We start from the raw sequence: 21555 nt of genomic DNA on the forward strand, positions 1-21555 counted from the left end.
CCGTACCCCCAGCCCCCCGTATGTACGCGCCGTACCCCCACCCCCGTATGTACGCACCGTACCCCCTGTATGTACGCGCCATACCCCTACCCCGTATGTATGCGCTGTACCCCCAGCCCCCCCATATGTACGTGCCGTACCCCCACCCCCATATGTACGCGCTGTACATACGGGGGGTGGGGGTACGGTGCGTACATACGGGGTGGGGGTACAGTGCGTACATACGGGGGGGCTGGGGGTACGGCGCGTATATACGGGGGTGGGGGTACAGTGCGTACATACGGGGGTGGGGGTACGGTGCGTACATATGGGGGGCTGGGGGTACAGTGCGGACATACGCAGGAGGGGTGGGAGGCTGGGGGGTCCGTACGACTCGTACCCCAGGCACAAGTGTACCCGGAGTAGGGGTCGTGCACAGTTCGCTCCGCACGGGACGTTTTCCATACGCTTGTGTATTCGGGACGCCGGTACGGATCGGACTTGTGCGCTCGGACTTCAGTTTTACGACTCATACGTAAATCTGTCCGGAGACATCTCGTAGACTTTTCCCGATGCAATTCGTTTGTATTTTTAAGGTACGAATCGTACTTCGCCGTTTGTACGGGACTTATACGACTCGTACGCAAAAAAATACGGATACGAGTCGTACGGGAAATAATTTTACCCGATCGGAATGGGCACCCAAGTGTAAATTGTGAAGAATCAGAACATATATCCAAAAGATGCTGAATGCCAGAAGCAGTATGGAATTTAGATTTATCAGTTGTCAATTTTTCAAAAATATAATGCAACAAACAACGAAATCTTTTTTGTCTATTCTCCATAATTTGATGATGAAGATTTTCTAGAAAAAACACGACGTTCACAATTACATTAGCATAGCAGTTGATACCTGAACTATTTTCTAATTGGTATCCTACCATATCATCAACAGTGTCCATTTTCATTTTCTTTGCAGCCTCAACATTCTCTCGAATTGTTTTTTTTCTTTCCAACCTCTCTAGAGTGTTTCTCATATGTTCATTTTGGACATACTACACACTTTTCATGTATTAGATATTCACTTAAGTTAGGAGCATACAGTCTTCTTAACCGATTTTACTCTCTTGCACAATTTGCATCTCCACTAACCTTTTTCTCAGCAAAATCAATCAACTACAATCCAGATAATGTTCTTACTCGAGACAATGCAACATATGCCATACCCTCTTTAAAAACGGTACTTCCAGGAGGAGCTTAGCGCGCATCTAAGATGGTCGCGTGAGCACAGGGCTCCCCGGACCCTCGCCACTCCTTGCAATTTATCCTGATGATATCCTGATTTCTTGCCGGGCTTTTGAAGGTGAACCTAGACTGAGTCCAAAACTCCTTTCAGTATTTGAATCGGACTCGGGGGACCAAAATTACAGCATTTTGAACTTTCGAGACCCATCTCGGGGCAGTGCCGGGGACTGGGTGAGCTGTGGATCCGGGACGTAGTTGAATAACAACGGCATTGGGACCTCACCAGTGGGCGTACCCCCACTTTCAGTTTCGCTTTTGGTTTCTGGCACGGTCTGATTGAGGGTCTGTTCCGCTCTGCCGGGGACCAGTCCAGTCTGGTGTCATCACTGCTTTCTCCCTACGGAGTACTGAGTCAAGTCGTGACTTTCTCCGGACCCCGCGGCCCAGCTTCTCGGCCGGTTGGTGCCCGGCCGACCGGCGGCCATTTTCACTCGGTCCAGCGGGCCCCTCCAGGGTGCATCTCCCACCATGACGGGCAGGGGTGAACCCGAGAAGCGGAAGACCAAGACGTCTCTTCGCGGGGGACAGTTCCAGACAAATGTTATGGACCTCTACACTCAAGCCAAGGGATCCCCAGGGCTCTCCATCAATACCCCGGAGGATGCTAGAGACGGCCCATCTGTCCCTGTCGACTTGTCCCTGCAGGACACTATGGGCGCCATTACCGGTATGAAGGAGACCATCGGCCAGCAGTATGAGGCCCTGGCTCGTAAACTTGACACGGTCGCCATCGATGTCACTTTAATTAGGGCTGACCTGTCTAAAACTAACGAGAAGGTGAAGTCGTTGGATTTGAAGACCTCCTGCCTCACGGCCGATGTGTCGGAACTTCGAACAGACCTTGGCGCCCTGAAATCGGCAAACGACTTGATGCAACAACATCCGCGTCATAGGTGTTCCGGAGAATCCCGAGACTCGTTCTGTTGACCTCCTGATCGAAGAGCTAATCCTCACCCATCTTGCCCCGTCTGGACTTAGCAAGTTTTTTGATGTGGAGCGCGCACATCGTGTCCCGGGCGGTAAGCCTAGGCCTGGCGCTCTCCCGAGGCCTATCATCGCCAAGCTTTTCCATTTCAGGGACCGAGATGCGATCTTGCAGGCCTCGAGGGTGCACGGGCCGGTGAAATTCGAAAACTCCTCAGTCAATTTTTTCCCGGACTTCACTCAACTCGTTCAGAGACAGCGGATGGGCTTTCAGGGGGTTAAGCGACGTCTTCGGGACCTGGGCTTGAAGTATGCAATGCTCTTCCCTGCCAGGCTTCGAGTGGAACATGATGAGCGGACCTTCTTTTTTGAACGACCGGACAATGTGAGTGACTGGTTGGATTCCCTGCCTGGTCGGGGCGATCGAGCGGGGCACTCTGGCGGTGCCGAGGGTGGTGAGCCTCTACAGAATTGACTTTTCGGTCCCTAACCTTGATACTCGGACATTACTCAGTTGGGTTCTACCTCTCTTGTATATTTTGTTTTATAGTAGCTCTCGTCTGGGTGGCGGGTGGTGGCTGGCCTTCCTCCTCCTTCGGGGTCTTTTTGTAGAATGGGATTGTTAGGGCGACAGGCACACTGCATTTTGGGGTGGTTTTACAGTTTGCAGGGGTGCAGGGAGGGGGGAGTTGTAACGGGTTTTGGTGGGGGTGTTTGTGTTTGGGGGTGTTTTTTTTTCTCTCAAGGCGGCATATTTGTTCTTTCTCTGTTTCCGGTGTCCTGCTTTCTGTGGGGAGACTCCTGCTACTTTTGAGGGGATGGGGGTAGTGGGTTGAGGTTGCTAACTTGGAACGTCAATGGATTGGGGGATCGTATCAAACGGGGTGTTGTACTACAATATTTGCGTCGTCTGGCGCCTGATGTTGTACTCCTGCAGGAAACGCATTTGGTTGGCAATGTGTGTCATGCTATGAATAGGTGGGGATACCGACTGGTTGCACACTCCGGGTTCACCACCGGTTCCAGGGGGGTTGGTATTCTTGTTCGGTCTTCCCTCCCATTAGAGATTGACAACGTCATCCTTGACAACAGAGGGCGTTATGCCGCCCTAACTGGGAGGTGGGAGGGTAGGACCCTTTCTTTAGTCACAATATATGTCCCCCCGGGCCTCCAGACCTCCACTTTCTCTGATGTTGGTCGGATGTTGCTGGAACTCCCGGATAGTCTTCTCTTCATGGGTGGTGACTTTAATTCTGTGCTATCCGGCGACCTGGATCGTCATCCCCCCAGGACCCTTCCCGTTTCCCAATCATGGCTTGGTGGGTTCTTGGACACTTTTGGGCTGGTGGATTGTTGGAGGTTGATGCACCTGACGCAGTGTCAGTACACCTTCCACTCCGGGGTGCATGGGAGTCTCTCCAGGCTTGATTACTTCCTTCTGCCCGCGGCCCAGGCCACCCGCATTGGTGAGGTCTGACACTTGGCCCGGGGCATCTCAGATCACTCCCCTGTGTGGCTGCATTTCGATACGGGGATGCAGGCCGCGGGGCGGATCGCCCCCATTAACCCCTGGCATCTCCGTAGCCCTAAGACTCGCGATAGCCTCCTGAAGTCGCTCGACCACTACTTCTTGGAGAACGAGGGGTCTGTCTTGTCCTCAGTGTCCTTGTGGGAAGCCTTTAAAACGGTCATACGGGGCCAGGCCCTCTCTTTAATAGCTGAGACCAAGAAAGCTAGGAATGGGGAGGTCGCGGGGCTTGAGGCTGAAATACTGGAGTTGGAGGCTGAGCTAGACTCGGGTGTTACTCATGAGGGGCTTCACGCCCTTAGCTTGAAACAGTTTGAATACAAATCCCTTGTCACTGATGCCGCCAAGACATTGTACAGGGAACAGCAAGGTAGACTGTATGATGTCGGGGATAAGGCGGGTAAACTGATTGCTTGGCTTGATAAGAAGGAGAGAGTAAATCGCGTGGTCCCTGTGCTTCAGAACCCCGACGGGGTGCGTGTGACTGACCCTGGTGAGATTGTGGAGTGTTTTGCTGACTATTTTCGTGTGATCTACTCCCCGGTGTCCGACAGAGATGTGGCTGACTCTTGTTCCCTGTTGAGGGAATATTGCGTTGCCTTGCCTGTCTGAAGAGGATCGAGAATGCATGGATGCGTCGTTGTCAGCCGACGAGATCGCGGCCGCGATTCGTTCCCTTCGTACTGGTAAGGCTATGGGCCCCAATGGCTTGCCCATTGAATTGTACAAATTATGCCCTGATAAAGTGGGGCCGTTCCTCCGCGATATGTTTTTGGAGTCGTGTGAGCTCGGTTCCCTCCCTAGTGACCAACGTCTGGCTACCATAGTTGTGATTCCTAAGGAGGGCAAGCCTCGTGATCGTTGTGCCTCATACAGGCCCATTTCCCTATTAAACGCGGAACCGAAGATTCTTGCCAAGGTCCTCGCTAATCGCTTACTCGCTGTTATCTGTGACTTGATTCATCCGGATCAGTCCGGTTTCATTCCCCACCGGAACACTGCTCTCAACCTGCGGCGTTTGCATGGCGTTCTCGCCAGGGCGGAGTTTCTTTCCAAGCCGGCCATCTTGGCTTCGTTGGACGCCACGATGGCCTTTGACACGATCGAATGGCCATACCTCTGGGCTGCATTGGCGAAGTTCGGTTTCGGGCGGGATTTATCAGTTGGGAACCGTCGATAAGGGGCCCTGGCTTTGAGGACCGAGTCTCGTTGTACGCCGACGATATTCTCTTGTACCTCACCTCCCCGCGTGAATCCCTTAATGTCCTTTTTGATGACCTCACTTCTTTCGGGAAAAACTCCGGGTTGACTATTAATTGGTCCAAATCTTGTGTGTATGTCATTTCCGGTGGCCTTCCCCCCCTGCCGAATAGGTTTCCCATCCAAATTTCGCAATCCGGTTTCAAGTACTTGGGGGTCTATGTATCGTTGGACCCGGCGGTCCGCCATGAGCATAATCTCCTTCCTCCTCTTCGGTGCTTGAAGTTGGATGTGGCCCGCTGGCGTAGGTTGCCGTTGTCGCCACTCGGTCGAGCTGCGCTTTTTAAAATGATGTCACTGCCCCGATTTCTCTACGCACTCCAGAACTCCTTTGACATTATTCCGGCGGCTTATTTCCGGGAGGTAGAGGTTTTGCAGAGGAGACTTATTTGGGATGGTCGCGCTCGTATAGCTCTCACAAAACTGACTCTCCCCTGGTACGACGGGGGCATCGCGCTCCCGGATATCAGGAGGTATTATTGGGCCTCCCAGCTGTCCGCTATCAACCATGCTACTTACGCACCGGGTCCGAATCCGGCTTTCGAGATGGATAAATATCAGTTGCCTGGTGGCGACTTCAACAGAGCACTCTATTCTCGGGCGGCTGGGAGGAACCTAACGGGACCCACTAAGATTGCAGTACGTGTGTGGAGGGATGCTAATGTTGCCATGGGTTGGAATGAGCGCATGACACGAGCGACCCCCTTGTTTGCGTTGGACGGATTGGGATGCCTCTGGACAACGAAAGGCTTTGAGAACTGGGATATGATTGGCATCAGCAGAGTGGGTGACCTATGGGTGAAAGGTGCGGTCAAATCCTTTGCGGTGCTTTAGAGTGAGTATGAGTTGAGTGAGAGGGAGTTCTTCAGGTACGTACAGGTTCGCCACGCTCTGCAGTCGGCCTTTGGGGCGGGCACCACGATCCCCGCAGCTTCCCCACTCGAGGACCGTATACTTGATGGTCATCTGCCCGATAGTACGATTTCCTTAATTTATAAGAAGTTAATTAATAATCCGGTAGACCTCCTTGTGCATCTTCGGGAGGCCTGGACCGGAGACGGGTTGGAGTTGGACGACGAGGACTGGCAGTCTGCACTGTCCTCCCCGAAGGAGGTCGCCATTCCGGCCCGTCTCCGTCTTGTCCAGCTAAAAATTCTTCACCGTGTGTATGTGACGGGTCCTCGGTTGGTTGTGATGGGTTTTTCTTCGGATGGGCTGTGTAAGTGCGGCTGTGGATTGAGTGCCACCTTACTTCATATCCTTTGGGAGTGTCGCGAGGTCGCGGCTTATTGGCGCCGTGTGCACGCGGTGATGGAGGATGTCACTGGGGTCGCTCTGTTGCCTGAGGCTCGTCGATGTCTGCTGAATGTATGGGAGCCTAATGACTACAACGTTGCCCAGGCCCGGTGGGCGGCACTTGGGAACATGACTGCAAAGAGGGATATCGCGCAGCTTTGGGGTTCCCGACGGCCGACGGAGAACATGGATTGGTGCATGTTCAGAGAGAAGACGGTATATTTGGTTCGGGGCAAGCCTGGGGCGTGGGGTAAAATTTGGGGTCAATGGAACGCCTACCGAGGCAACATTTGTACGCCCCCTTTTGAAGATACTTCTGACATTCCTCTGTCCCCCTGATCCTGAGGTATCCGGAATACTGTACTTTTTACGTGGATGGTTCTGACTTCCCCGCTGCCTCCCCTCCCCCCCGGGTTGACTTTATTGACCTCCTGATTCTTTATCTGGTGTGGTGGGGTCCCCCCGTCGGCACTCGGCACCATTTAGATTGTTTCTCGCCTTGAGTTTGTTTTTTGTTTGTTTTTTTAGTTCTTTTCAAAATTTAAAAATGTCTGTATCCTGTCTAAACTTTTGAGTTCCCGAGAGTAATTCTATATTCCTGCTGTGCCTTTGGAGATCAGTTGCTGCTCTGCGACGCTTTGTAATTGACTGACACAAACTAGCGGCCGGCCCTGGTGGTTGTAGGCCCATGTCTGTAATTTTGACTCTCTGCACAATAAAGTTTTTCAAAAAAAAAAAAACTGTACTTTCAATGTTTACCAAAGCACCGTCTACACTTAAACCTTGAGGTTTATGAATGGTCACCACAGATGCCAAAGAAAGAGGAACTTGTTTTCTACGAACACACAAGTCTTTAACAAGCAAAAAATGAACAGCACAACGTCCAATCTGTTTTACCTCTCCAATCTGATCAAATGTAATCTTCAAGAATTCAATTCCATCTCTATTTTGATAATTAACAAAATCAACAATTTTTCCCATTGGTCCATTTACTAACCCCTTCGCCGTGTGGCAAATTCTGCACTGGTGCGAGGGCGGGCGGGGCTGGGCGTGGCGCTCAGGTACTTAGGACGACTCCCTGCCATCATGAATCACGGTGGGCATGTGCTCATGACGGCTGGGAGCCGTCTGAACTCCGCCCACTAATTAATTTGCCCGCACAGGCGGGGAATTAGTCGCGCCTGTGCGGAGCAGCAACGGTCGGACGGCTCCCGGCCGTCATGAGCTCACGACTACCGTGACTCATGACGGCCGGGAGCCGTCCTGAGCACCCATGGGGATAAACTTTTTTCTACATCCAAATTACTCCGTAAAATTACCCGACAGTTTTCACATACATATAAATTCTTTTCTAAACCAGCAGTCTTAGATATAGACTTTACCAAAGAATCCAATTTTGATTTTAATTTTTCTGACAGAATAATAGTAATTCCTTTGTGTTCTATTTTATCAATGGCTTCCATTTTCATTATTTGCTGTTTTTCCAGCTTCAAAAGTTCTTTATTGAATGTAGAACACTCTTGCAGTGTTGGCATTTATTTTCTCCAATTTGTTTGTACATTATTTCAGGACCAACATTTTCACTTGGAAACGAGTTTGTAAGTAGCCGACTTTGTAAAGCTTCTTTACCATGTTATGGGGGGCTGGGGGTACAGTGCGGACATACGCAGGAGGGGTGGGAGGCTGGGGGTCCGTACGACTCGTACCCCAGGCACAAGTGTACCCAGAGTAGGGGTCGTGCACAGTTCGCTCCGTACGGGACGTTTTCCATACGCTTGTGTATTCGGGACGCCGGTACGGATCGGACTTGTGCGCTCGGACTTCAGTTTTACGACTCATACGTAAATCTGTCCGGAGACATCTCGTAGACTTTTCCCGATGCAATTCGTTTGTATTTTTAAGGTACGAATCGTACTTCGCCGTTTGTACGGGACTTGTACGACTCGTACGTAAAAAAATACGGATACGAGTCGTACGGGAAATAATTTTACCCGATTGGAATGGGCACCCAAGTGTAAATTGTGAAGAATCAGAACATATATCCAAAAGATGCTGAATGCCAGAAGCAGTATGGAATTTAGATTTATCAGTTGTCAATTTTTCAAAAATATAATGCAACAAACAACGAAATCTTTTTTGTCTATTCTCCATAATTTGATGATGAAGATTTTCTAGAAAAAACACGACGTTCACAATTACATTAGCATAGCAGTTGATACCTGAACTATTTTCTAATTGGTATCCTACCATATCATCAACAGTGTCCATTTTCATTTTCTTTGCAGCCTCAACATTCTCTTGAATTGTTTTTTTTCTTTCCAACCTCTCTAGAGTGTTTCTCATATGTTCATTTTGGACATACTACACACTTTTCATGTTTTAGATATTCACTTAAGTTAGGAGCATACAGTCTTCTTAACCGATTTTACTCTCTTGCACAATTTGCATCTCCACTAACCTTTTTCTCAGCAAAATCAATCAACTACAATCCAGATAATGTTCTTACTCGAGACAATGCAACATATGCCATACCCTCTTTAAAAACGGTACTTCCAGGAGGAGCTTAGCGCGCATCCAAGATGGTCGCGTGAGCACAGGGCTCCCCGGACCCTCGCCACTCCTCGCAATTTATCCTGATGATATCCTGATTTCTTGCCGGGCTTTTGAAGGTGAACCTAGACTGTCTACACTTAAACCTTGAGGTTTATGAATGGTCACCACAGATGCCAAAGAAAGAGGAACTCGTTTTCTACGAACATACAAGTCTTTAACAAGCAAAAAATGAACAGCACAACGTCCAATCTGTTTTACCTCTCCAATCTGATCAAATGTAATCTTCAAGAATTCAATTCCATCTCTATTTTGATAATTAACAAAATCAACAATTTTTCCCATTGCTCCATTTACTAACCCCTTCGCCGTGTGGCAAATTCTGCACCGGTGCGAGGGTGGGCGGGGCTGGGCGTGGCGCTCAGGTATTTAGGACGACTCCCTGCCGTCATGAATCACGGTGGGCATGTGCTCATGACGGCTGGGAGCCGTCTGAACTCCGCCCACTAATTAATTTGCCCGCACAGGCGGGGAATTAGCCGCGCCTGTGCGGAGCAGCAACGGTCGGACGGCTCCCGGCCGTCATGAGCTCACGACTACCGTGACTCATGACGGCCGGGAGCCGTCCTGAGCACCCATGGGGATAAACTTTTTTCTACATCCAAATTACTCCGTAAAATTACCCGACAGTTTTCACATACATATAAATTCTTTTCTAAACCAGCAGTCTTAGATATAGACTTTACCAAAGAATCCAATTTTGATTTTAATTTTTATGACAGAATAATAGTAATTCCTTTGTGTTCTATTTTATCAATGGCTTCCATTTTCATTATTTGCTGTTTTTCCAGCTTCAAATGTTCTTTATGGAATGTAGAACACTCTTGCAGTGTTGGCATTTATTTTCTCCAATTTGTTTGTACATTATTTCAGGACCAACATTTTCACTTGGAAACAAGTTTGTAAGTAGCCGACTTTGTAAAGCTTCTTTACCATGTTTTGCCAAAATAATTCTTATATCTTGAAAAATGCTTCCATAATGTTCATCACTTGCTTGTTGCATATTCTTAACAAGTTCTTTATATTAAAAATTAGACCAAATGTTGACATGTCCAATACTTTTCAAAGCTTTCCTAGTGTCTTCATGCACAAGTGTCTTAAAAATTGGTTGCCTTTTACAGGAGTAAGTTGTAGTAGGTCACCAAATACAATTACATGTTTTCTTCCAAATAAAACATCATAATCTGTTTTTAAAATCTGCTGCATTCTTAAATGTACAAAGGTAAGCATTAAGTTTGAGACCATGCTAACCTCATCAATGATCAGAAGTTTAATTTTCTTTAGTACTCTTGAAACTTCATAACAAGCTTCTCCAGATAGCTTGTAATATTCCAACATATTTTCATGTTCAACTGGTAGCATCAGTAAATGATGTAATGTATTCCCTTTAATGTTGTGTGCTGCTAACCCACCTGGTGAAAAAAGAGTAAATGCCATGAAGGTGACGTGCACGATCTGCCAGAATGTGCTATCATTTGGGTCGTCCATGCTAAAACACCTGCAGACCATGCTCCCTCTACAGCTCGCAAGAGAACAACTGCGACACCAGGAAGACAAAGAGGCTGCGGATAACAACACTGGTGGACCCAGTACCTCTTCTGGTGGAACAACAACTGCCGTAATTAAGGTTCACCCACAGTTGGCTCGAGTGGTGCAGCGCTGGTTGATATGCGGAAATCGTTGTTCGTTGGGGAGCAATCAGTTAATGCTATCACAAGTGTTAGTTTTATTTTTTTTCTTTATGCAATGAGTTTTAATTGCATAATTTCTTCAATGTTTTTCTTGTTGGCTCTGTTTTTTTTTCATCTTTTTACCAAAAAACACCAAAATAATGAGTTTAAAAATACAAAAAAAATCACAGAAGATAAAAAGAAGAAAGAAAATAGGTATTTTCAGATAAACCTATTTGGTTTAAAAAAAAGTGTTGTATGAATTGTAGTAAGTGCAATATACGGAGATGTGTATGGTTAGTGTATATATGATTGAAACTGTATGGGTAATGCCAGGGTGATTGTAAGATTGCAAAACAAATGTCTAGTTGATTGTATGAATGCAGAGATAATATTTGGGTGATTTTATGACTGCATGTCTAATGCCTGAGTGATTGCATTAGTGCAAGGGTAGTGCGTGACTTATTGAAGGAATGCATGTGTAATGGCTGACTAATTGTATAACTGCAATGGTAGTGTCTGAGTGATTGGAAGAGTGCATGGATACTGCACGAGTGATTGTTGGAGCAGTGCATTGGTACTGCTTTGATTATTGCATGAGTGTATGGGTAGTGCTAGGGTGATTGCAAGAATGCATGCTTAGTGTCTGGGTGATTGGAGGAGTGCAGGGATACCGTATGGTGATTTCATAAGTGCATGGGTATTGGCGGAGGTATTGGGTAAGTACATGGTATTGGCTGGGTGATTGTAGGAGTGCATGGGGTAGTGCACAGGACTTTAGAACAGTACATGGGTAGTGCCTGAGTTATTGCATAAGAGGATGAGTAGTGTCTGGGTGATTGGAGGAGTACATGGGTAGTGCTAGTGTGACTTTTTAATTGCATGAGTATTGCTTGGATGATTGCATGAATACATGGTTACTGCTCAAGTGATTGTATAAGTGGAGGAGAAATGTCTGAATGATTGAAGGACTGCATAGGTAATACTTGGGTTATTGAAACATTCTAGAAGTAATGTGTGGGTGATGGCAGAGCTGTATGGGTACTGCCACAGTGAATAAAGCTGTATATTGGTAATGCATAGGTGATTTTGTAAGTACATAGGTTATATTACAGTGACTGAAGAAGCGCATGGGTTCTGGTAAAGTGATTTGATGAGTGAAATAATTCAGTTTAAAAAAATGAATGACTACAATAAAAGTGACTGTAAATATTAATTCATAACATTATACTTATTACATTACTTTATTTTACCTTCTTTATTGAAATAGATATGAAACTCATTGAAACAATTTTGCAGTTGTTTTATTATAATATACATTTAAAATATTTTCAAACTTTAGAATTACTTTCTGTAAAAGAGAAGAAAAAACAGTTTTTGCAAATAATATTATAGTTTTAAGAACACAACATAATTTCATGATTAGATAACATATGCAGATTCTCTGTTTTGCTGTTTTCAGATTCTATTGAATTTCACCATACACTGTGATTTCAATGCTGATCATCATGTAACAGCGGGCAAAAAAGTACAACCATAAGATTGTAAAAAAAAAAAATCTGTGTTCAAAATATTTACAACAAACTCAACTATCTGTTTACATTTTCAAAAATAAACACTCTCATTTACATTGCATATAATACAAGGATCAAATATATGAATCGCTTCTTTCAAACACAATTTTCTAAATGCAATATCAAAGAACAGAAATGATAATTGAAAAACTATTTGTTGAAATCTTCCCAATAGGCCGAATGATGTTTCCGAAATCATTTCCATTGAAAATATCCAAAATAAACTTGTTAATTCATGTTTACATCTTCCCAATAGGCTGAATTATGTTTTTAAAACTTTGTCACCAAAAATATCAGATATGAATTTGGCAATTTGTAAGGCAACCGACATTTGAATTCCAAATGGGCATCATTACAATGTGTCCATCCTTTATTGCATCTTAAATACTCAGTATAGTGTCCAGATGTTGCACTAGGTCCATCATGGAAAATAATAGCCACTGCTTTAAAAGTTCTTCCTGAAATTGACACTTTACTTGCCACAAATATTTTTATTTTGGTTTCCAATTTTCTTCCATCTGCTCTACAACGTTGTAGCATTAAAATGACATATAGTCCAAATCTTTCTATAAATAATGTAGACAACATTTCAGATTTTTAGTGAGTACATTTCATATGTTGATTAGCTGATTTTGCTAATTTGTTAAAAGACACTGTTTTGCAATCTGGTATTGTCAAATATATGAATTGCTCAGTGTCTATTTCAGTGGTAGAAGAAAATGAACAGTCTTCACATTTATGATCCCATCTGTAACGAAGTCCAAACAGATTTTTAATTTGTAAGGCTTCACCTTCCAATAGTGCAAGCATAAACATAAGAAATTCTTGAGCATCTTGTTGTACATAGGGGTGCCGATTCCGATCCTGTAAAACCCGGGTACAAATGGTCATACGGAGTGTTTTCTCCGTACGACTCGTACCCGGGAATTCCACCGTACAAACCAGCAAGTACGATTCGTACAGAAATACTATATCCGTACGAATCGTATAAAACACAGTGCGGCTAAAAAATACATACAATTCCAATCCTGGACAGCGCTTACGCGACGTCCGCACGGAGTCAGGCAGCGTTTTATGGACCAGCAAGTACGATTCGTACCCACAGCAATCCGCACGGCTATATTTTTAAGGGAGCCAAAAAGTGCCGGAAAAGCTAAGTACGCCACGATGCACGAGGAAAAGGGGGCCCAGTACGTGCCGTACCCCCCGTATGTACGCAGCGTACCCCCACCCCCGTATGTACGCACCGTACCCCCACCTCCGTATGTATGCACCGTACCCCCAGCCCCCCGTATGTACGCGCCGTACCCCCACCCCCGTATGTACGCACCGTACCCCCTGTATGTACGCGCCATACCCCTACCCCGTATGTATGCGCTGTACCCCCAGCCCCCCCATATGTACGTGCCGTACCCCCACCCCCATATGTACGCGCTGTACATACGGGGGGGTGGGGGTACGGCGCGTACATACGGGGTGGGGGTACAGTGCGTACATACGGGGGGGCTGGGGGTACGGCGCGTATATACGGGGGTGGGGGTACAGTGAGTACATACGGGGGTGGGGGTACGGTGCGTACATATGGGGGGCTGGGGGTACAGTGCGGACATACGCAGGAGGGGTGGGAGGCTGGGGGGTCCGTACGACTCGTACCCCAGGCACAAGTGTACCCGGAGTAGGGGTCGTGCACAGTTCGCTCCGCACGGGACGTTTTCCATACGCTTGTGTATTCGGGACGCCGGTACGGATCGGACTTGTGCGCTCGGACTTCAGTTTTACGACTCATACGTAAATCTGTCCGGAGACATCTCGTAGACTTTTCCCGATGCAATTCGTTTGTATTTTTAAGGTACGAATCGTACTTCGCCGTTTGTACGGGACTTATACGACTCGTACGCAAAAAAATACGGATACGAGTCGTACGGGAAATAATTTTACCCGATCGGAATGGGCACCCAAGTGTAAATTGTGAAGAATCAGAACATATATCCAAAAGATGCTGAATGCCAGAAGCAGTATGGAATTTAGATTTATCAGTTGTCAATTTTTCAAAAATATAATGCAACAAACAACGAAATCTTTTTTGTCTATTCTCCATAATTTGATGATGAAGATTTTCTAGAAAAAACACGACGTTCACAATTACATTAGCATAGCAGTTGATACCTGAACTATTTTCTAATTGGTATCCTACCATATCATCAACAGTGTCCATTTTCATTTTCTTTGCAGCCTCAACATTCTCTTGAATTGTTTTTTTTCTTTCCAACCTCTCTAGAGTGTTTCTCATATGTTCATTTTGGACATACTACACACTTTTCATGTATTAGATATTCACTTAAGTTAGGAGCATACAGTCTTCTTAACCGATTTTACTCTCTTGCACAATTTGCATCTCCACTAACCTTTTTCTCAGCAAAATCAATCAACTACAATCCAGATAATGTTCTTACTCGAGACAATGCAACATATGCCATACCCTCTTTAAAAACGGTACTTCCAGGAGGAGCTTAGCGCGCATCTAAGATGGTCGCGTGAGCACAGGGCTCCCCGGACCCTCGCCACTCCTTGCAATTTATCCTGATGATATCCTGATTTCTTGCCGGGCTTTTGAAGGTGAACCTAGACTGAGTCCAAAACTCCTTTCAGTATTTGAATCGGACTCGGGGGACCAAAATTACAGCATTTTGAACTTTCGAGACCCATCTCGGGGCAGTGCCGGGGACTGGGTGAGCTGTGGATCCGGGACGTAGTTGAATAACAACGGCATTGGGACCTCACCAGTGGGCGTACCCCCACTTTCAGTTTCGCTTTTGGTTTCTGGCACGGTCTGATTGAGGGTCTGTTCCGCTCTGCCGGGGACCAGTCCAGTCTGGTGTCATCACTGCTTTCTCCCTACGGAGTACTGAGTCAAGTCGTGACTTTCTCCGGACCCCGCGGCCCAGCTTCTCGGCCGGTTGGTGCCCGGCCGACCGGCGGCCATTTTCACTCGGTCCAGCGGGCCCCTCCAGGGTGCATCTCCCACCATGACGGGCAGGGGTGAACCCGAGAAGCGGAAGACCAAGACGTCTCTTCGCGGGGGACAGTTCCAGACAAATGTTATGGACCTCTACACTCAAGCCAAGGGATCCCCAGGGCTCTCCATCAATACCCCGGAGGATGCTAGAGACGGCCCATCTGTCCCTGTCGACTTGTCCCTGCAGGACACTATGGGCGCCATTACCGGTATGAAGGAGACCATCGGCCAGCAGTATGAGGCCCTGGCTCGTAAACTTGACACGGTCGCCATCGATGTCACTTTAATTAGGGCTGACCTGTCTAAAACTAACGAGAAGGTGAAGTCGTTGGATTTGAAGACCTCCTGCCTCACGGCCGATGTGTCGGAACTTCGAACAGACCTTGGCGCCCTGAAATCGGCAAACGACTTGATGTCCCATCGGTTGGATGATTTTGAGAACCTGGCAAGACGCAACAACATCCGCGTCATAGGTGTTCCGGAGAATCCCGAGACTCGTTCTGTTGACCTCCTGATCGAAGAGCTAATCCTCACCCATCTTGCCCCGTCTGGACTTAGCAAGTTTTTTGATGTGGAGCGCGCACATCGTGTCCCGGGCGGTAAGCCTAGGCCTGGCGCTCTCCCGAGGCCTATCATCGCCAAGCTTTTCCATTTCAGGGACCGAGATGCGATCTTGCAGGCCTCGAGGGTGCACGGGCCGGTGAAATTCGAAAACTCCTCAGTCAATTTTTTCCCGGACTTCACTCAACTCGTTCAGAGACAGCGGATGGGCTTTCAGGGGGTTAAGCGACGTCTTCGGGACCTGGGCTTGAAGTATGCAATGCTCTTCCCTGCCAGGCTTCGAGTGGAACATGATGAGCGGACCTTCTTTTTTGAACGACCGGACAATGTGAGTGACTGGTTGGATTCCCTGCCTGGTCGGGGCGATCGAGCGGGGCACTCTGGCGGTGCCGAGGGTGGTGAGCCTCTACAGAATTGACTTTTCGGTCCCTAACCTTGATACTCGGACATTACTCAGTTGGGTTCTACCTCTCTTGTATATTTTGTTTTATAGTAGCTCTCGTCTGGGTGGCGGGTGGTGGCTGGCCTTCCTCCTCCTTCGGGGTCTTTTTGTAGAATGGGATTGTTAGGGCGACAGGCACACTGCATTTTGGGGTGGTTTTACAGTTTGCAGGGGTGCAGGGAGGGGGGAGTTGTAACGGGTTTTGGTGGGGGTGTTTGTGTTTGGGGGTGTTTTTTTTTCTCTCAAGGCGGCATATTTGTTCTTTCTCTGTTTCCGGTGTCCTGCTTTCTGTGGGGAGACTCCTGCTACTTTTGAGGGGATGGGGGTAGTGGGTTGAGGTTGCTAACTTGGAACGTCAATGGATTGGGGGATCGTATCAAACGGGGTGTTGTACTACAATATTTGCGTCGTCTGGCGCCTGATGTTGTACTCCTGCAGGAAACGCATTTGGTTGGCAATGTGTGTCATGCTATGAATAGGTGGGGATACCGACTGGTTGCACACTCCGGGTTCACCACCGGTTCCAGGGGGGTTGGTATTCTTGTTCGGTCTTCCCTCCCATTAGAGATTGACAACGTCATCCTTGACAACAGAGGGCGTTATGCCGCCCTAACTGGGAGGTGGGAGGGTAGGACCCTTTCTTTAGTCACAATATATGTCCCCCCGGGCCTCCAGACCTCCACTTTCTCTGATGTTGGTCGGATGTTGCTGGAACTCCCGGATAGTCTTCTCTTCATGGGTGGTGACTTTAATTCTGTGCTATCCGGCGACCTGGATCGTCATCCCCCCAGGACCCTTCCCGTTTCCCAATCATGGCTTGGTGGGTTCTTGGACACTTTTGGGCTGGTGGATTGTTGGAGGTTGATGCACCTGACGCAGTGTCAGTACACCTTCCACTCCGGGGTGCATGGGAGTCTCTCCAGGCTTGATTACTTCCTTCTGCCCGCGGCCCAGGCCACCCGCATTGGTGAGGTCTGACACTTGGCCCGGGGCATCTCAGATCACTCCCCTGTGTGGCTGCATTTCGATACGGGGATGCAGGCCGCGGGGCGGATCGCCCCCATTAACCCCTGGCATCTCCGTAGCCCTAAGACTCGCGATAGCCTCCTGAAGTCGCTCGACCACTACTTCTTGGAGAACGAGGGGTCTGTCTTGTCCTCAGTGTCCTTGTGGGAAGCCTTTAAAACGGTCATACGGGGCCAGGCCCTCTCTTTAATAGCTGAGACCAAGAAAGCTAGGAATGGGGAGGTCGCGGGGCTTGAGGCTGAAATACTGGAGTTGGAGGCTGAGCTAGACTCGGGTGTTACTCATGAGGGGCTTCACGCCCTTAGCTTGAAACAGTTTGAATACAAATCCCTTGTCACTGATGCCGCCAAGACATTGTACAGGGAACAGCAAGGTAGACTGTATGATGTCGGGGATAAGGCGGGTAAACTGATTGCTTGGCTTGATAAGAAGGAGAGAGTAAATCGCGTGGTCCCTGTGCTTCAGAACCCCGACGGGGTGCGTGTGACTGACCCTGGTGAGATTGTGGAGTGTTTTGCTGACTATTTTCGTGTGATCTACTCCCCGGTGTCCGACAGAGATGTGGCTGACTCTTGTTCCCTGTTGAGGGAATATTGCGTTGCCTTGCCTGTCTGAAGAGGATCGAGAATGCATGGATGCGTCGTTGTCAGCCGACGAGATCGCGGCCGCGATTCGTTCCCTTCGTACTGGTAAGGCTATGGGCCCCAATGGCTTGCCCATTGAATTGTACAAATTATGCCCTGATAAAGTGGCGCCGTTCCTCCGCGATATGTTTTTGGAGTCGCGTGAGCTCGGTTCCCTCCCTAGTGACCAACGTCTGGCTACCATAGTTGTGATTCCTAAGGAGGGCAAGCCTCGTGATCGTTGTGCCTCATACAGGCCCATTTCCCTATTAAACGCGGAACCGAAGATTCTTGCCAAGGTCCTCGCTAATCGCTTACTCGCTGTTATCTGTGACTTGATTCATCCGGATCAGTCCGGTTTCATTCCCCACCGGAACACTGCTCTCAACCTGCGGCGTTTGCATGGCGTTCTCGCCAGGGCGGAGTTTCTTTCCAAGCCGGCCATCTTGGCTTCGTTGGACGCCACGATGGCCTTTGACACGATCGAATGGCCATACCTCTGGGCTGCATTGGCGAAGTTCGGTTTCGGGCGGGATTTATCAGTTGGGAACCGTCGATAAGGGGCCCTGGCTTTGAGGACCGAGTCTCGTTGTACGCCGACGATATTCTCTTGTACCTCACCTCCCCGCGTGAATCCCTTAATGTCCTTTTTGATGACCTCACTTCTTTCGGGAAAAACTCCGGGTTGACTATTAATTGGTCCAAATCTTGTGTGTATGTCATTTCCGGTGGCCTTCCCCCCCTGCCGAATAGGTTTCCCATCCAAATTTCGCAATCCGGTTTCAAGTACTTGGGGGTCTATGTATCGTTGGACCCGGCGGTCCGCCATGAGCATAATCTCCTTCCTCCTCTTCGGTGCTTGAAGTTGGATGTGGCCCGCTGGCGTAGGTTGCCGTTGTCGCCACTCGGTCGAGCTGCGCTTTTTAAAATGATGTCACTGCCCCGATTTCTCTACGCACTCCAGAACTCCTTTGACATTATTCCGGCGGCTTATTTCCGGGAGGTAGAGGTTTTGCAGAGGAGACTTATTTGGGATGGTCGCGCTCGTATAGCTCTCACAAAACTGACTCTCCCCTGGTACGACGGGGGCATCGCGCTCCCGGATATCAGGAGGTATTATTGGGCCTCCCAGCTGTCCGCTATCAACCATGCTACTTACGCACCGGGTCCGAATCCGGCTTTCGAGATGGATAAATATCAGTTGCCTGGTGGCGACTTCAACAGAGCACTCTATTCTCGGGCGGCTGGGAGGAACCTAACGGGACCCACTAAGATTGCAGTACGTGTGTGGAGGGATGCTAATGTTGCCATGGGTTGGAATGAGCGCATGACACGAGCGACCCCCTTGTTTGCGTTGGACGGATTGGGATGCCTCTGGACAACGAAAGGCTTTGAGAACTGGGATATGATTGGCATCAGCAGAGTGGGTGACCTATGGGTGAAAGGTGTGGTCAAATCCTTTGCGGTGCTTTAGAGTGAGTATGAGTTGAGTGAGAGGGAGTTCTTCAGGTACGTACAGGTTCGCCACGCTCTGCAGTCGGCCTTTGGGGCGGGCACCACGATCCCCGCAGCTTCCCCACTCGAGGACCGTATACTTGATGGTCATCTGCCCGATAGTACGATTTCCTTAATTTATAAGAAGTTAATTAATAATCCGGTAGACCTCCTTGTGCATCTTCGGGAGGCCTGGACCGGAGACGGGTTGGAGTTGGACGACGAGGACTGGCAGTCTGCACTGTCCTCCCCGAAGGAGGTCGCCATTCCGGCCCGTCTCCGTCTTGTCCAGCTAAAAATTCTTCACCGTGTGTATGTGACGGGTCCTCGGTTGGTTGTGATGGGTTTTTCTTCGGATGGGCTGTGTAAGTGCGGCTGTGGATTGAGTGCCACCTTACTTCATATCCTTTGGGAGTGTCGCGAGGTCGCGGCTTATTGGCGCCGTGTGCACGCGGTGATGGAGGATGTCACTGGGGTCGCTCTGTTGCCTGAGGCTCGTCGATGTCTGCTGAATGTATGGGAGCCTAATGACTACAACGTTGCCCAGGCCCGGTGGGCGGCACTTGGGAACATGACTGCAAAGAGGGATATCGCGCAGCTTTGGGGTTCCCGACGGCCGACGGAGAACATGGATTGGTGCATGTTCAGAGAGAAGACGGTATATTTGGTTCGGGGCAAGCCTGGGGTAAAATTTGGGGTCAATGGAACGCCTACCGAGGCAACATTTGTACGCCCCCTTTTGAAGATACTTCTGACATTCCTCTGTCCCCCTGATCCTGAGGTATCCGGAATACTGTACTTTTTACGTGGATGGTTCTGACTTCCCCGCTGCCTCCCCTCCCCCCCGGGTTGACTTTATTGACCTCCTGATTCTTTATCTGGTGTGGTGGGGTCCCCCCGTCGGCACTCGGCACCATTTAGATTGTTTCTCGCCTTGAGTTTGTTTTTTGTTTGTTTTTTTAGTTCTTTTCAAAATTTAAAAATGTCTGTATCCTGTCTAAACTTTTGAGTTCCCGAGAGTAATTCTATATTCCTGCTGTGCCTTTGGAGATCAGTTGCTGCTCTGCGACGCTTTGTAATTGACTGACACAAACTAGCGGCCGGCCCTGGTGGTTGTAGGCCCATGTCTGTAATTTTGACTCTCTGCACAATAAAGTTTTTCAAAAAAAAAAAAACTGTACTTTCAATGTTTACCAAAGCACCGTCTACACTTAAACCTTGAGGTTTATGAATGGTCACCACAGATGCCAAAGAAAGAGGAACTTGTTTTCTACGAACACACAAGTCTTTAACAAGCAAAAAATGAACAGCACAACGTCCAATCTGTTTTACCTCTCCAATCTGATCAAATGTAATCTTCAAGAATTCAATTCCATCTCTATTTTGATAATTAACAAAATCAACAATTTTTCCCATTGGTCCATTTACTAACCCCTTCGCCGTGTGGCAAATTCTGCACTGGTGCGAGGGCGGGCGGGGCTGGGCGTGGCGCTCAGGTACTTAGGACGACTCCCTGCCATCATGAATCACGGTGGGCATGTGCTCATGACGGCTGGGAGCCGTCTGAACTCCGCCCACTAATTAATTTGCCCGCACAGGCGGGGAATTAGTCGCGCCTGTGCGGAGCAGCAACGGTCGGACGGCTCCCGGCCGTCATGAGCTCACGACTACCGTGACTCATGACGGCCGGGAGCCGTCCTGAGCACCCATGGGGATAAACTTTTTTCTACATCCAAATTACTCCGTAAAATTACCCGACAGTTTTCACATACATATAAATTCTTTTCTAAACCAGCAGTCTTAGATATAGACTTTACCAAAGAATCCAATTTTGATTTTAATTTTTCTGACAGAATAATAGTAATTCCTTTGTGTTCTATTTTATCAATGGCTTCCATTTTCATTATTTGCTGTTTTTCCAGCTTCAAAAGTTCTTTATTGAATGTAGAACACTCTTGCAGTGTTGGCATTTATTTTCTCCAATTTGTTTGTACATTATTTCAGGACCAACATTTTCACTTGGAAACGAGTTTGTAAGTAGCCGACTTTGTAAAGCTTCTTTACCATGTTTTGCCAAAACAATTCTTATATCTTGAAAAATGCTTCCATAATGTTCATCACTTGCTTGTTGCATATTCTTAACAAGTTCTTTATATTAAAAATTAGACCAAATGTTGACATGTCCAATACTTTTCAAAGCTTTCCTAGTGTCTTCATGCACAAGTGTCTTAAAAATTGGTTGCCTTT

The sequence above is a fragment of the Triturus cristatus genome, chromosome 8 (genome assembly GCF_964204655.1).
Source record: "Triturus cristatus chromosome 8, aTriCri1.1, whole genome shotgun sequence".
In the NCBI taxonomy this organism is placed as follows: domain Eukaryota; kingdom Metazoa; phylum Chordata; class Amphibia; order Caudata; family Salamandridae; genus Triturus; species Triturus cristatus.